We start from the raw sequence: 17138 nt of genomic DNA, 5'->3' as shown, positions 1-17138 counted from the left end.
TGAGAACATCGTGCATATAAAATACTTAAAAATAGTATAAAATATTTATAACCCCATTAGTCATGCAAAATATGTCATGTAGGCCAAGTAATGAATTTTATTATACACACTTAACTTTTACACACATATATATATATATATATTTTTTTTTTTATATAAATGTGTAAATGTTTCAATTGTAATTAATGTTAGATTTTTGTATTGCTTTTTCATAAAATTGTTTTAAAATATTTAAAATGAATATTTACACCTTTAATGATATGGAATATATCATTGGCTACAACCTTATAGCTCACAGTCAGGCTGTGCTTAAAGGTTTATACATTATCATTAAAATGAATTCACCTAATGAAAAAAAAAAAGAAAAAAAAAAAAGACTTGAATTTTTACTTCCAGAACCTGACAGTTTAACTCTATACTTACTGATGTTTGCACAGTGATGTTACTTCCTGGTGGATGATGACATGATGTAGTACTTGGCTTTTGTTAACAGGACTTTATAAAAGACAAAGAGTACAGAAAGTGATATTGAGAACAAATGAATTACATTTAAAAGAAAGAAATACACCCTGGTGTTATGTGTTAAAGGGATTATACACCCAAAATGAAATTTCTGTCATTATTTAATGTCCAATTACACCAAGGATGATAAATATGATGCATAAGGTCTATATTTAGTGTTGGAGAAAGTAGTGTGCAGAAAGATCTTTAGAATCACTGTTGAAGAGTAATAAGCTGGTGAAGTGGATTTACATATTGTAGAGTTAACGGAAAATTATCATAAACATTGTAATATTCGAAGCGAATGTCATAACTGTTAACAAACCAGGAAGATTTTATAAGGAGTGGTTCATAAATTCACACAACCTTACCATCACGCTGTGGAAATAAAAACGGAAGACAGAGAACAATCATGTCTATAGTTTTAAAAATTATTCTAAATGTAAAGGAATAGTAAAGTCCAGACCACTATAACAATAACAAAGGAAATTATTTCATTGTAATCACTTTCTATATGATAGCATGATAGTGAACCAAAATGCTACAATTAAACCAATGAGATAAGACAACTAATATACTTTACGCTATAAAAAAATACATACACGATTGGGAACTGCAAAACAAACTGCGTAGTAGGAATGACTGAACAGTGTTGTGGTATGAAGGGAACATGACTGGATACAGAGAAGTGCAGCCATTCCTTCAGCTCTCTTTCCCACACTTTCAAGCTGCAGGGCCAACAATCACAACAAGACCAACCGCCACACCTACTTCATCTAGTCTCCATTCAACACACAAACACACACACACACACACACACACACACACACCATCTGTCCTATTAAATGTTTATACACTCCATAACAGGGTTATTCAAATCTTGCCCTGGAGGGCCAGTGCACTGCAGAGTTTAGCTCCAACCCTGATCAAACCCACCTACCTGTGATTTTCTAATGATCCCAAAGACATTGATTAACAGGCTCAGGTGTGATTGATTAGGATTTGAATAACCCTGCTTTATAAAGTCCCAAAAGGATTTTTTTGCAGTAATACCAAAGAACAAAACATTTTTTGTCTCCTGAAAGAGCCACTCAGTCAACAGTTCTTAATTTTTTTTTTCTTAGCATGAAGATCTCAATCTATAAAGAACATTTTGCAGAATGGAAAGTTTCCATTGAATCAATGGAACTTTCCAATAACATCATAATTAATTGATGTTAAAGGTTCTTCATGGAACTGTAAATGAAAAAAAAAACAAAAAAAACTTTCTATAGTTCTGACCCTGGAGCACAAAACCAGTCACAAGGGTACGTTTTTGTTATAAATTATAGCCGAAAGCTGAATAAATAAGCTTTCCATTGATGTATGGTTTGTTATGATAGCAAAATATTCGGCCGAGATACAACTACTTGAATCTACTTGAATCTGGAATCTGAGAATGCAAAAAAAAAAAAGTTGTCCGAATGAAGTTTAGCATAAAAGAAAAAATTATCATTTTGACACAGTGTATTTTTGGCTGTTGCTACAAATGGTAATTATCAATGGTCCATGGCCACAAATGTCTTATACTGATAATAAAATGCCTGCTCAATTTAAAAGCCTGAATAGGAGGATACTGTGTATCCCTACATACAGTATGAGGAATAACAATAGTGATGCTCACCTCAGTACTACATTACCAAAAAAAAAAAAAAAAAAAAAACAGCAGAATCCAAAGCACAGGGCATATTCTGGTTATGATATCCTGAGTGTTTATGAAGCACATTATTTTTAATACGAGCAGAAAGGCAGAGTAATACTCTGGGGAACTGGTGAAAAACCAGCTTTCTGTTAGTCACTGTGGGCGTATCTTCTAGCTGAGTGCCTCTCATCCTTTCTCTGGGAAAGGGTTCAGTGGGCCACTGAACAGGAAAACAGGAAGTTTTGAAGGAGAGAGCTGCTCTGCTCAAGGAAAGGGAAAAAAAGCGCAGGAAAAAAACCCACTGCCCTCGGATTACATAACACGGCAGGAAATCTGCAGAGCTGTAACAGTCTACGCAAAAGTCACACAAAATCAGCATCTGGATGCACACGCACGCTCTTACACAACATTAGTATGCAAATCGGCTCCTAAAAACTGTTTGGGTTCATACTGTTCCCCACCAAGACATTTTTTTAAGTGTGCAAACACAAGGTAATTAATAAATGCTTCTAAACTGCACTCTTTGCCTTCAGTTTCCTCCTAATAACGGCAGCATTCACACAAGGACAAACACGCACACATAAAGCAGACAGCAGAACCTCAGATGTCTCCCTGCAGGCCTCTCACATCAGATCAGCGGCATGCGTCCTCTCTGACCTAGCTGGAAAATGAAGCATTCCACTTTGCATTGCCCGCATCTGCTTCATCCAATCAGAGAGCGGAATGGTTGGACACCTCCAGAAAATGCTTGCATTTACATGACTTATTAAAGCAGGTTTCTGCACACCTCTGAGCTACTTAAAGCCATCACACCACCACAATCATCAAAACTGCAACAACATGCAGCAAAGTTTGAAAAGAGCTGGGATGCTTGCTTCTAATTGGTCAATCGTAGCACTCTGTTAAAGTGCTTTATGTAATGACTGCTAAAATCATGCACTTCTCATATGATTATTAAATAATTACTTAAGTATTTTCATATATATATGATGAATGATACAAACATTGACACCCAATCAGAATCAGATCCTGCGATCAAGAGCTTGAGAATTTGAAGCAGCAGACGAGCATGCGCTCAAAGACAATATCGCTCGCTGGTTTGATCACTAATATCGTTATCTTTATAGTTCTCTTACGAGAGTTCTCTCGTACTGCGTCTTAGCTAAGACGCTACGGGAAAAGTCACTTTTCACGAAATACTGAAGCACAAAATTATCCTTAATTTTGAATTTTTGTAAAGCGCATTTGCAGCAGCAAACAGCCATAGACGAGACGGCTCGCTCGCTCATTGGCTGCTCAGCGGCAACTGCACAGCCTATCGAGCGCAGGCTGATGCAACATCAGACCAATGCCACTTCCCGCCGAAACGGGTGTGGCCCAACCCTATAAAAGGAGCTCGAAAAGGCTGACTCACCTGATTTTTCATCTCTTCAGCGAAGCTCACGCATCGTTGGATCACGAAGGAAGCAAGCGCCGTCAGATAAGCATCTCAGCGGGACGAGCCACTTCTGAAGCTGCTGGCCTTCGCCGCCTTCCACTGCCGTTCCTGCTGCGCTCTCCGGCGCCTATATCCTTTTATATCCTTGTGTGTGTTCGCCCTGCAACACACACTCGTAAAAGAGCTTGCGTCTTTTTTAAGATGCCTTCCTGCGGCTCCTCAGAGCCCCAGTCAGCGAGGGAGACCGGTACGTCATCTGAGTCTCCTGCCTGGGTGAGGATCATGCAGCGCTCACGCTCGCTGACGGCAGATGCCCTCACTGCGAGCTGTTGCCAATGGTGACTGAGGACTCGCCTGGCATTCTTCTCCGAGCCTGCATCCTCCGCTGCGCCGTAAAAAGCGCCGCTCCCAGCGTTTACCGGAACCGCCTCCAGCTCAACCGAGCTCACCGGTTCACACTGCTTCACCGGTCACCCCTGCATCGCTTCCCGATGGGCAGCGCCCGCTGTCTGCCGCCGCGTCGTCAGAGGAAGTCGATCTCAGGGCCGCAGCGGGGGAAGAGGACACGTGCTCTCTGCTAGCTTCGGGCAGTGAGGGCTGGGCGAGCTCCGGGGATCTCGCGCTTTCTGTTCAGAAGCCCAGCAAACGAGCTGACATCGAGAAGGAGCCGAGGCGAGTGCTCACGCTGGCCGCGACGAGTCTCGGCCTCGAGTGGGTTGCACCAGCGCCCCTCCTCTCGTTCCCGGCTGGATGGTAGTTTCCTTTCGGATGAGCGTACTTCTCAAAGCCCGCCCCTTTTTATTTCTTCCTGAGCTTCACGAAGAGGTGGCAAAGGCTTGGAACGCTCCATATTCAGCGCGAACTCGTTCGTCTGTCTCACTAGCATTCTCCAGACTGGATGATGCTAAAAACAGGAACTACCAGTCACTTCCGCCGGTGGAACAGGCGATAGCGACGCACCTTTGCCCACCCTCTGCTGGACGGCGGACGAAAGCGGTGTTGCCATCTAAAGCCTGCCGCATGACGTCATCTCTGCTCACGCGAATCTTTTCTGCTGCTGAGCAGGCTGCGTCTGCACTACACACGATGGCTGCAGATATTCCAGGGTGATCTCCTCTGTAAACTGGACGAGATGGGACCTGAGGCTATCTGTCTCGCGGATTTTAGGAGTGCTTCGCTACTAAATCCGCTGCACAAGCCATGGGACGAGTTATGGCTTCCGCTACGGTGGCTGAGAGGCATCTAGGGCTGACGCTCTCAGACATGGCAAGCGCTCCGGTTCTGCAGTGAGTCGTGCTAGACCGGCCTCGCAAAGCTCTCAGCCACACCCCCTGCCTCCTGCTGCTTCATCGAAGCGCCGGTGTACGAGCTCTGCTGTGGCCGAGCTCTCACCCAAGCATGCCGCTGTTTCAGTTCCAGGAATTCTGACTGTCTCAGCGTTTTCTGCAACGCGCAAGCCTGCACAGTTGCCCGCTTGCCTGCACACAAAAGCCGTTATCACAACAGCTTCAGCAACGCAGCTCGAGACCCCGTTCTCGCTCTACCGGCCGTCGCCCCGCGCCGCGGGGACCACGGCAGAGGATTACGGTGAGGCCGGAAGCCCCGAAGCCATCCTAGGAAAGCGCCGGTGTACGAGTCGCCGCGGCCAAACTCTCACCCAAGCGCGCCGCTGTTTCTGTTCCAGGGATTGTGACTGTTTTAGCGTCTTTTGCAATGCGCAAGCCTGTACGGTTGCCCGCTTGCCTGCACACAAAAACCGTTATCACGGCTACCCAGATATTTCCCGAAAAAGGTGTAATTTCTGGTGTCCCGGCCACGGCCGATGGTGCTATAAATGTAGTGACGATGTCCACTGCTCAGTGCCCATCTCCACATATAAGCACAGCCCTTCACACAGGGCTCGCGCCCATAAAAGCGACTCAAGTCGATCGCGCGCAGTTCATAGTAAACGTGCCCACTCCTCAGTGCCCACAAACACTATGTCACACGCGTGTGGTTTCTGTAAAAACAGAAGGAGTTCTCTCCACTGCGGCGCGACCGTTTCGCTCAGAGAATTTCAGAGGATGCTGGGTCTCATGGCCTCAGCATCTCCAGTTCTTCAGTTGGGCCTGCTCCGCATGCGCCCCCTGCAGTTCTGGCTGAAAGCGCGGGTACCGCGCGGAGCGTGGGTATCTGGTCGGCTGCGTCTCAGGGTCAATCAGAGCTGCGTTACAGCCCTAAAACCCTGGACAGCGAACGACTGGTACCAATCAGGTGTAAGCCTGGGGACTTCCTTGAAAGTGAAGATGGTGTCGACTGACGCCTCCACTTCGGGATGGGGAGCGCTGCTCGAGGGCAGACCGTCCTTTGGCCTGTGGTCAGAACGGGAAAAGCTCCAACATATCAACTGTCTGGAAATGCTGGCAGTGGAGAACGCGCTGACGCGCTTTTGTCCCCAAATCAAGGGCCACCACGTCTTAGTCCGTTCGGACAACATGTCTGTGGTGTCCTACATAAATCGCCAGGGCGGTCTCGGGTCCCGAAACCTGTGCAGGTTGGCAGAACGCCTCCTGGTTTGGGCTCAGCGCAACTTGCGCTCGCTGAGGGCAGTTCATGTACCTGGGCTACAGAATCTGGGTCCAGACAGGCTGTCCAGAAACAACATTCCCACGGGCGAATGGTCTCTACACCCGCAAACAGTCCGGCTGTTGTGGGAGAGATTTGGCAGGGCAGAGGTGGACCTCTTCGCGTCCCACGAAAACGCTCACTGCCCCGCGTTCTTTTCCAAGAACGAAAGCGCGCTATCACGGAGATGGCCGTGGTGCCCGCTTTATGCTTTCCCCCTGTCTCCCTCCTTCCGCAGGTGATAAAACGGGTGAGAGAAACGAGATGTTCAATACTGCTTGTAGCACCATTTTGGAAGAACCAACCATGGTTCCCAGATTTGATGCAGTAAGCAGACACCGCCCCGTGGCCAGTGCCGTTGAGGAGGGACCTCCTCTCGCAGACCAGGGGCTCAGGCTAGAGCTCCGACGACACGACGGCTGTATGCATCGAAGTGGTCGGTGTTCTCCGCTTCCTTGGAGGAGCTTGGAGGCTGAATCCTCCCAGACCCCCGTCAGTCCCTATATGGGACCTCGCGACGGTTTTGGAGGCCATGAAGGGTCCCCCTTTTGAGCCTATCCAAACAATTAGCCTCCATCATCTGTCATTCAAGACAGTGTTCTTGTTGGCTCTCGCTTCAGTGAAGCATGTGGGTGACCTGCACACGCTCTCGGTGAGCCAGTCGTGCTTGGAGTTTGGGACTAATGACTCAAGGGTCATACTCAAACCTAGGCACGGTTATGTGCCGAAATCCCTCAACACGCTGTTTCAGGCTCAGGTTATTGCCCTGTCTGCCCTGTCGGTGTCAGGAGAGGATGGAGGCTCGAGTCTTCTTTGCCCTGTTAGGGCTTTAAGAGCTTATGTGTCTCGCTCCGCTGTCTTTAGACAGACTGAGCAGCTGTTTGTCTTGTTCAGTGGACGTTCCAAGGGAATGGCTGTTTCGAGACAGACTCTATCCAGATGGATAGTTGACGCCATAGCGTTAGCTTACGCTTCCAGGGGCCTTCAGTGCCCACTGGGCATCAGAGCACACTCCACAAGGGGCGTCGCCTCGTCGTGGGCGTGGTCTACGGGGATCTCCTTGCAGGATATATGTATGGCGGCAGGTTGGGCCTCGCCGTCTACATTTATCAGGTTCTATAACCTGGAGGTTCCCGCCTTGCAAGCAAGGCTGCTGTCGGTATAGTCGAATCAGGGCCCTGATTGGAACTCTGAGATCGCGAGCGTTATGCGCTGCCGACTGTTATATGGGCAGTATTGCGTAAGACCCGCATTGCCACATTGGTCAGGCCTTGCCTCGACTGTGTGATGTCATATTGCCGCATCTACGGGTGCTGCTAGATATGGGACGGAGGGTCCCCCCCCCCTCCTGTCCTGGACTCTCTGTGAGTCCCTCGGGTGACTGTGCACTGTAAATCCTGGGCGTTGCGTCCAGGTTTATTGGTGTGTGATCCCTGCGCGCACGGCGCTTTACATGGGGTTCCCGTAGCGTCTTAGCTAAGACGCAGTACGAGAGAACTCTCGTAAGAGAACGTACTCGGTTACTAACGTAACCACGGTTCTCTCTAGAAGAGGGAACGAGTACTGCGTTCTCTGCTGTGCGTACGATTCACTCTGGTTCGCTGCGGCGATGAAATAAATCAGGTTAGTCAGCCTTTTCGAGCTCCTTTTATAGGGTTGGGCCACACCCGTTTCGGCGGGAAGTGGCATGAAGGGCGCGAAGCGCACTTATTGGTCTGATGTTGCATCAGCCTGCGCTCGATAGGCTGTGCAGTTGCCGCAGAGCAGCCAATGAGCGAGCGAGCAGTCTCGCCTATGGCTGTGTGCTGCAGCAAATGCACTTTACAAAAAACCAGAACCAGAGTGAATCGTACGCACGGCAGAGAACGCAGTACTCGTTCCCTCTTCTAGAGAGAACCGAGGTTACGTTAGTAACCAAATACGTTATCTTTAAAGTTATCATTCTTCGTGTAAATGGGAATTTAAGGTCTGGGGTAGATTACAATGATTTCTGAAGGATCATGTGCCAAGACTGGAGTAATGATGCTGAAAATTCAGTTTTGTCATTGCAGGAATAAAATGACATTTATTTTAATATAAATCCAAACAGAAAACTTATTTTAAATTGTAACACTTTCAAATACACAGTACAGGCTAAATAATGTTAATGCTTATTCTAATGAAATGATAAATATCTTAAAATCATACTTTTAGTCAGTGCAACTTCCTTCCTGCATAATTAACAGCAAAAACACAACAGAAAATGTGAAGCACATTGACGTAAGCGAGTTATGTGAGAATGCAACTTGCTCATGAGGCGAAAATTATGAAAATCTGTGATGGAGTTTTTTTTGTTTTTTTTTTGATTGTGAGAGACAGTGAGTGTGTGAGTGGGAGCTTGGGAGGAACAGAAGTGAAGACGCAGATTCATTCTTGCAAAGAAAAGAGCTAAGAAATTAGTGAAACATCCAAGGCCGAGATCAGTCTAGTTTACACCCACCTCTGCTGAACAGACTCGTTCTTCAGTTCTCTAAAGGCAGGAAGGAAGTGAGGGAGGGAGAGAGCGAGATGTAAAAAAAAAAAAAAATATTCAAGTCCATCTTCAGTGTGAGAGTTGAGAATCTCTAATGCCTAGCCAGTTGGCAGTAAGTATGGATGAGAACATATGCGTGCAGTTTCTCCTTTCAAACTAAACCAGAGTAAGTCAGCAGTGTTTAACAGGTGGTTGCTTCCCGTAAGCCTGAGAGGGCTTCTGACAACAAACACACGTCCAGAGATATCCTGCATTAAACCGGCAGACTTTCTCAACCACATAAACTGACCAAAGGACACAAACAGTGGCCAGAAAAAGGAACAAGTACAAATGAAGGTTGTGGGAGAGTAGCTATGCTCGATTTTAACAGAGTACAGTTACATAAAGCAGCTTTTTGTTATTCTACTCCTGCCAAGAAATGTGTCCTGAAAAAGCTACTTTTCATCTTCACTTAGTCACAGCTGCATGTAACCTAGTCCAGGGGTTTTCAAACATGTCATGCCACGGACACACAAACATGATGATTCCTCTGTGAAGGAATCTGTTCTTAAAACATGAAGGCAGCTACAGATTTTCATGTATAAAGAAGCTAAATGAATAAATAGATAACAGAACAAACATGATGCAGAAATGTTATATACAATGCATAATAGAATACTATATATGAACTATTTTATTTGCTATAAAATTTTACAGAAATATTTCAGAAATATTTTTTATCTAGTTCTGTTAAATGTATAAACCTGCACATTACAAAATAAAACAAATTGGATTCCTCCCAGTCTTTATGAAGCAGAATGAAATGGAAAATAATAGATTACAACCCGAATTCCGGAAAAGTTGGGACGTTTTTTAAATTTTAATAAAATGAAAACTAAAAGACTTTCAAATCACATGAGCCAATATTTTATTCACAATAGAACATAGATAACATAGCAAATGTTTAAACTGAGAAAGTTTACAATTTTATGCACAAAATGAGCTCATTTCAATTTTGATTTCTGCTACAGGTCTCAAAATAGTTGGGACGGGGCATGTTTACCATGGTGTAGCATCTCCTTTTCTTTTCAAAACAGTTTGAAGACGTCTGGGCATTGAGGCTATGAGTTGCTGGAGTTTTGCTGTTGGAATTTGGTCCCATTCTTGCCTTATATAGATTTCCAGCTGCTGAAGAGTTCGTGGTCGTCTTTGACGTATTTTTCGTTTAATGATGCGCCAAATGTTCTCTATAGGTGAAAGATCTGGACTGAAGGCAGGCCAGGTTAGCACTCGGACTCTTTTACGACGAAGCCATGCTGTTGTTATAGCTGCAGTATGTGGTTTTGCATTGTCCTGCTGAAATAAACAAGGCCTTCCCTGAAATAGACGTTGTTTGGAGGGAAGCATATGTTGCTCTAAAACCTTTATATACCTTTCAGCATTCACAGAGCCTTCCAAAACATGCAAGCTGCCCATACCGTATGCACTTATGCACCCCCATACCATCAGAGATGCTGGCTTTTGAACTGAACGCTGATAACATGCTGGAAGGTCTCCCTCCTCTCTAGACCAGAGGACACGGCGTCCGTGATTTCCAACAAGAATGTCAAATTTGGACTCGTCTGACCATAAAACACTATTCCACTTTGAAATAGTCCATTTTAAATGAGCCTTGGCCCACAGGACACGACGGCGCTTCTGGACCATGTTCACATATGGCTTCCTTTTTGCATGATAGAGCTTTAGTTGGCATCTGCTGATGGCACGGCGGATTGTGTTTACCGACAGTGGTTTCTGAAAGTATTCCTGGGCCCATTTAGTAATGTCATTGACACAATCATGCCGATGAGTGATGCAGTGTCGTCTGAGAGCCCGAAGACCACGGGCATCCAATAAAGGTCTCCGGCCTTGTCCCTTACGCACAGAGATTTCTTCAGTTTCTCTGAATCTTTTGATGATGTTATGCACTGTAGATGATGAGATTTGCAAAGCCTTTGCAATTTGACGTTGAGGAACATTGCGTAAAAAAATTGTGGAAAACTTTAAAAACAGTCTTTCACAGATTGGAGAGCCTCTGCCCATCTTTACTTCTGAGAGACTCAGCTTCTCTAAGACAAAGCTTTTATAGCTAATCATGTTACAGACCTGATATCAATTAACTTAATTAATCACTAGATGTTCTCCCAGCTGAATCTTTTCAAAACTGCTTGCTTTTTTAGCCATTTGTTGCCCCCGTGCCAACTTTTTTGAGACCTGTAGCAGGCATTAAATTTTAAATGAGCTAATTAAGTGGATAAAAGTGTAAAATTTCTCAGTTTAAACATTTGCTACGTTATCTATGTTCTATTGTGAATAAAATATTGGCTCATGTGATTTGAAATTCCTTTAGTTTTCATTTTATTAAAATTTAAAAAACGTCCCAACCTTTCCGGAATTCGGGTTGTAGAACAAATAAATGAATACTATAATATCATATAATAATAATAAGACTGTAAATTTGTATCTAAATATAAAGTTTGTGCAGATAGATAAGATAGAATGCATAACAATTGACAATGCATTTATAATGAATAATTTTACAAAATATTTTTTTAAATAAACGCTGTTTTTTTTTTTTTTTTTTTTACTTTTTACCTATTCAAGAATCCTGGGGGGGGCAACAAGTTTGTAAATTAATATATAATATAATATTTCACAATATTAGTTTTTACTGGTTTTGATAAACTAAATGTAGCCTTGGTGAGCATAAGAGTGTTCACAAACAAAAACATACAAAAAAATATATCAATAAAACATAATAAAATGCAGCCCAGGCTATCTCTTCTCATCTCATCTCATATCTCAAACGTGTACAGGGTGTGTTTATTCCTGGGAAGTCAGTTAACTGTTATTACTTTATGGTTGTAATGAGGTACATGCAAATTTGAGGCCTCCAGACCAGGGAATCGGCTTGGGGACTATCACCTGGTTCAACGAACCACACACTGTGGTCATAAGAACAAGACTGTAAGGATTTATGCTGAGGAAGTGCTGATGGAGAGAAAAACCACCCCAGACAAGATACAGAGAGGAAGAGATAGAGAGGAAGATACAGAGAAAAACCACTAGGTGTTTAGAAGGGAACATGCTGCTCCAAAACCATGGCCAAGATGGTTCCCTGCAGTGATGCTGGTAAAGGTTGTTATTGCGAACTGACGGTCTCTTATCCAACAGAGCACGTTATGCCACAACAGTGTGTCCAATCCACAGTTATTGAGACATTACCAGGCAAGGTCCTTCCCTCACCACAGGAATGAGCTACAAGCTTCATAAATATGAGTCTTTCTGCTTATTTTGCATGACATTCACGCTGAGAGATGTGTGGAATTCAAGTTCAGATAACAATACCCTGAGGCTTTCTGATGAAGATTCTACGGGTTGGAAAAACAAGATCCATAAAGCGTTTAGGGAATTGTAGAGCGAGAGCGTTACAGACGTAAATGTATTGTTAAGTGGCAGGACACCTATAGATCGAGGTCAAATGGGGGCACAAAGTAGCAGACAGGCTGGGAGCCAAATCAAACAAGGAAACGGGTCGTCCCAACCACCACATATGCACAGAGGAACTGAACAATGGTTTAAATGTACGCTTAATTGAGATAGGTTACACAGTCCAGACAATACTGATGGGTTTCCCTCATTTCCGTCCAAACTGAACTCACTCCAGACTCATTCGGCTGAGAAACAACAATGCAATAAACATTAAAACCAGACTAAATAGCCATCAGGAATCCGGCCAAGAAAAATGTGAAGAAATGCCACAAATTACAACCTTGAGAGCATGAATGTGAAAAGATAGCGAACCTGGCCTTCACCAAAGTGTGGCATTAGTCCTGTGTGTTTGGGTTAGGGCTGAATCTGAGAAATATCTCCTAGCTCTCTAATGAAGATAACATGATGTCTTCTGCCAGGAAATGATGTGTTTTCCAGTTGACAGCACCGTTACGGTGTTAAAAACAAGTGCTAGTGCTGAAGTAAGGGATATTTTGAATGTCAACACAGTCCCGTATTACGGGCTCTCAAGTAAGTTTATGGTAAAAACAAGCGATTACAAACTGCAATGTTTGTGTCAAAACCTTGCCACAACTTTACTGCTACCCTTACTCTAACTTCTGGTAAATATTATTCACACTTTCACACCATTCTGGGTAAAAACAAGGAATGATCCACTCTTCAGTATTCATTATGAGGGCTTATAGTTTAATAGTGTTCACTATTAAACACTGCAGTTTTCCACAAATGCTCAGATGTCTGTAGTATTGTGTTGGTTGCGTGTTAGGTTACTATCAGCATCTGTGCCTGACTGGCTGTAGCGTGTATATTAGCTCCAGATGGTCTGGTGTTTAGTCTAAGTGGATTAGGATTATTTTGTAGATTTGCTAGACGACCATAAGAGCGATCATACTGCTTCTGACTACCCAGATCTAATCCAAACTACTCCGACAAAGAGGATGATATATAGAAGACTAGACCACAATTCAGGCAAAACTACGAATCTGCTCTGCTCCCTACATAGACAGCAGCCTTCAAAAGCCCAAAGTATACTTGGGTTTTTACTAGGGGTAAAATGGTACACGTATTCATCCCAAAATCTTTTGGTTCATTATGCATGTGTACCGAATAAATACAGCAATGTTTTAAATACTTTTAACTTTATTGGAAACTTCTGGTTTTAAATATTGTTACTTTTGATAAACTAAAATCTTTCAAATAGTGTCAATTTTTTTCTCTCCAGGAAATTCAAAAAATAAATGCAGTTTTGCAGGTTAACCCAGTAACTTTGTTTTGGTAAGTGCGTCTAATTTTGCTCCCTTGGTGACGTGGCAAAGGGATCTCATTATAATGTTACCACCCCTAAATCTGTAAGCTTCCACCCACAGTGCTGTCATTTTATCTTGGAAGCGACAACAGTTGGCAGTTCTAATGCCATGGCAAAAGCTTGAGCAAAACATGCTAACAGTTCTGTTTTTGGCTGCACAGACGAGAACACAACACGGTTTAGAGTCCCAGCCTCAGAAGAGACAACAGAGCAGTGGATTTATTGATTTAATTGCTGTTTATTGCTGCGGCCACACAAATCTAAAACCTTCACAGACATAACCGACTGTTTTTGTAACTCGTGTTTTTAACAAACTTGTGTGTAAATGAGATCTTGGCTTAGTATACTATTAGTATTAGTATTAGTATTAGTATACTCTAAAAAATATGGGTTGTTTCAACACAACTTTGGGTTAAATATGGACTAACCCAACTATTGGGATAATTTTTTAAATTACATTTATAACCCAAAAGTTGGGTTAGTCCATATTTGTTGGGTTGGGTTGAAACAACCCAGTATTTTTATTAGTGTACTCATATGCTGTGACAGACGCTTTCTGTCTGTGTGCTTTGGATGTGTGCTCTCAGAAGACCCTATATAAGCTTAAACTAATATAGTTTAACTAATATGGTTAAAACGCATGATTTCAGCACAATAAACATGATAATCAGAGCCAAAATAGATGTTTTTAGCAGGTCCGAGCTGTAAAGCCCGGAAACCACCAAACCGACGGTCGGCCGTTTTTCAATTTAGGGCCAACAGCGAGCGACAGTCGTGCTAGTTTGTTTGGTTTGTTCCACTCGTCGGCTCTCGACGGGCTCATGTCTGCCCGATTCAGCGAGAGAGCGAGTTCTTATTGACTGTTAAGCTATGGTTCAGCTAGCGAATCAAAGCATGAGGAGAAAAACGGAAGTGGCGAAACCAAGCAAATTAAGTCAAGAGGGACCACAAAGAAGTTGGCTGTCATTTCTTTGCATTTCTCATTAAATATTTGCAAACGACATGACTGTGTAACAAGGCAGTTGAAGATGAACTGATCAGCTCGATTCAGGAGAGGCCAGCTCTGAACGACATCGCCGAAAAACGATATGCAAACCGAGTGGCGAAAGCAAACTCATGGCGTGAGATCGAAAACAAGCTTGTTATATCAGGTAAGAATACTTTTGAGCTTTTATGTCTTGAGCAGAAATTTATTAATTTTGCTCTGATCGCATGTGCATAGTACATAGCATTTTGTGTGTGTGCTTTCCAAAAATCATGAAAGACTTATTTTGGTTTATTACACAGGCAGTTGCTTTATGTACTAGCGTCTAGATCCACAAATAAAATAAATAAATAAAACAAATAAAACCGAAAAAAACTCTTGTTGGTACAGCAAATGTAAAATCAACATAGTAAAATTAAACTTTATCTTTCAGAGAAAGAGCTCTGGAAAAGGAGGGATTCTCTTCGAACCCAGTATATGAGATACAAAAAACTTGCACCTTTAGGAAGCAGTGGAGCTCAGAAGACAGACTGGCAGACAGCAATGGATCCTGACCCAGCTGCAGGTTTTTAGAGCCACACACAAAAAAAAAGAAAAGCACATAATCCAATCTAAATTTCAGTTTAAAAAGTTTAAAGAATAATTTATTTATCATAGTCAGTAATCACACGCTGATTATAAGTCATTCAGATGGTAATTATACAGATACTGCCACATTCACATACATGCACACGTGAATGAAAAATGTTGAATAGGAAAAAAAAAAATATATATATATATATATTGTGCAAAAAGACGATCTCTACGCTCCCATCCTTATTGTTATGCTTGGTAAACATTTGTAGTAATACAAAAAAAAAAACATTTAAGGAACCTCTGATCGATATTGATTCCTATTCACCCTCAGATGGCAATGTCACTGATACCAGGACTCGCGATAAGCCCAGCTTCTTTGAGGCTGAGCAACGGCCCAGTAGTCCCCCAGCAGAATCCACCATCTGTGGAGAAGGGCCCACAGCACTCACAGAGTAGCCTTTGCCAAGCATCTTCAGACACTCAAGTACACCGCCTTGTGTGAAGCGCAGCAGGATGATGCTGGAAGATTCCTCCAGTGAGGAGTCATCAAACTTGACGACAAACTTGCAGCTCTATTCTGGAAAAGGGGGCGGGGAGCAGTAGCTCATTTGCATTTAACCTGTTAAGCCACACCCAAACACGGGCGCACTGAACTCTCATTGTTTGCATGTGTCAATATTTACAAATAGATTAAATGAAATGGGACAAATTTAATCTTGACAAACTATACATCATTGCAATAGATCGCTGTTTTTCAAATGGAAAGCTTATAAAGAATGTATTTGCTAGATTTGTGTAAGCAGTACACATCAAAACATGAAGAATCAAAACACAGTACATACCAGATTCGTCGTTATAACGAGTCATAAACACATCCACAGCTGTAAATCCCGGTTTAGTTAGGAAGGTAAAGGTCCACTGAACGAAATCAAATGGAGCACGTTTAGTCCAACGAAGCAATAGCGTTGTAATATGGATGATAATACCTTTGTTTATGTCTCAGTTCTTCAGGGACAGTATTGTTTGTGTCCGTTATGGAATAACTCACGCTCAGAAACTGCGTCTTGGTAGTAAAAAAACGGCATGGTTTTGTAGCGTACAGTGTCAAACAGAATGAGACTATCCACTAAAAAAAGTGAAAGATAGGCAGAAGATTGTTTATTTGAATTCTGGTGCTCTCTCATGACGGCTTGTTACGCGAATTCAGAATTCATTGTAAATGCTGCATTTATAGCAATCTCAGGATGTTCTGTAATTGGCATACTAAGTTAAAATCTTTATTATTTTTCTTAAATTATTCTTATTGTATTTTTCTAGTGCTCAAATAAATCACTTATATGATGTCTACGTTTCTGTCTATTGTTTTATAATTGAAAAACTATGCAGTGGTATGTTTAATGAGTAATGAGTAAAATGGTAAAATAGAACCCTTCAATACAGTTGGCAAATATTTTTTATTTTTGGGGGGTGGGGGGGGGGACTATACAGTCTCAGAAAAATGGTTATAGGAACCAAATTTTTCATGGTATCTTCTTCAGATTTGAAATATAAACTCATGATGCATTTGACTTTCAACCCATTACTTTTCTAGAATGCTCCAGGACTGATTTCATGTATTGTGTATTTCATGTATGTATTTTTATATAAAATAAAATAAATAAATCAATCAATTTAAAGGCACTTCAGTGTCTATAACTTTTAATATTTTTGAGCATTATCAACTCTGGTTGATAAAAAGTAAAGCCCAAAGGGTCTTCTTTTCAAAGACACTAAAATTATGTGTGTAACACACTGAAGTAAGGAACTGTTAAAAGTTAGGTAGGGCACTTTCAGCTGTGAGTCCTATAATGGGGGGTATGGTTAACAGGTTCAAGACACAGGCCCCAAAACAGCGTCCACTCAAAATAGGTTTTTCTAAACGATATAATAAATGATCTGTGGGGTATTTTGAGCTGAAACTTAATACAGACACATTCTGGTGACACCAGAGACTTACATTACATA

Source organism: Carassius carassius, chromosome 8, assembly GCF_963082965.1.
Source record: "Carassius carassius chromosome 8, fCarCar2.1, whole genome shotgun sequence".
Taxonomy (NCBI): Eukaryota; Metazoa; Chordata; class Actinopteri; order Cypriniformes; family Cyprinidae; genus Carassius; species Carassius carassius.
This window is presented reverse-complemented; position numbering follows the sequence as displayed.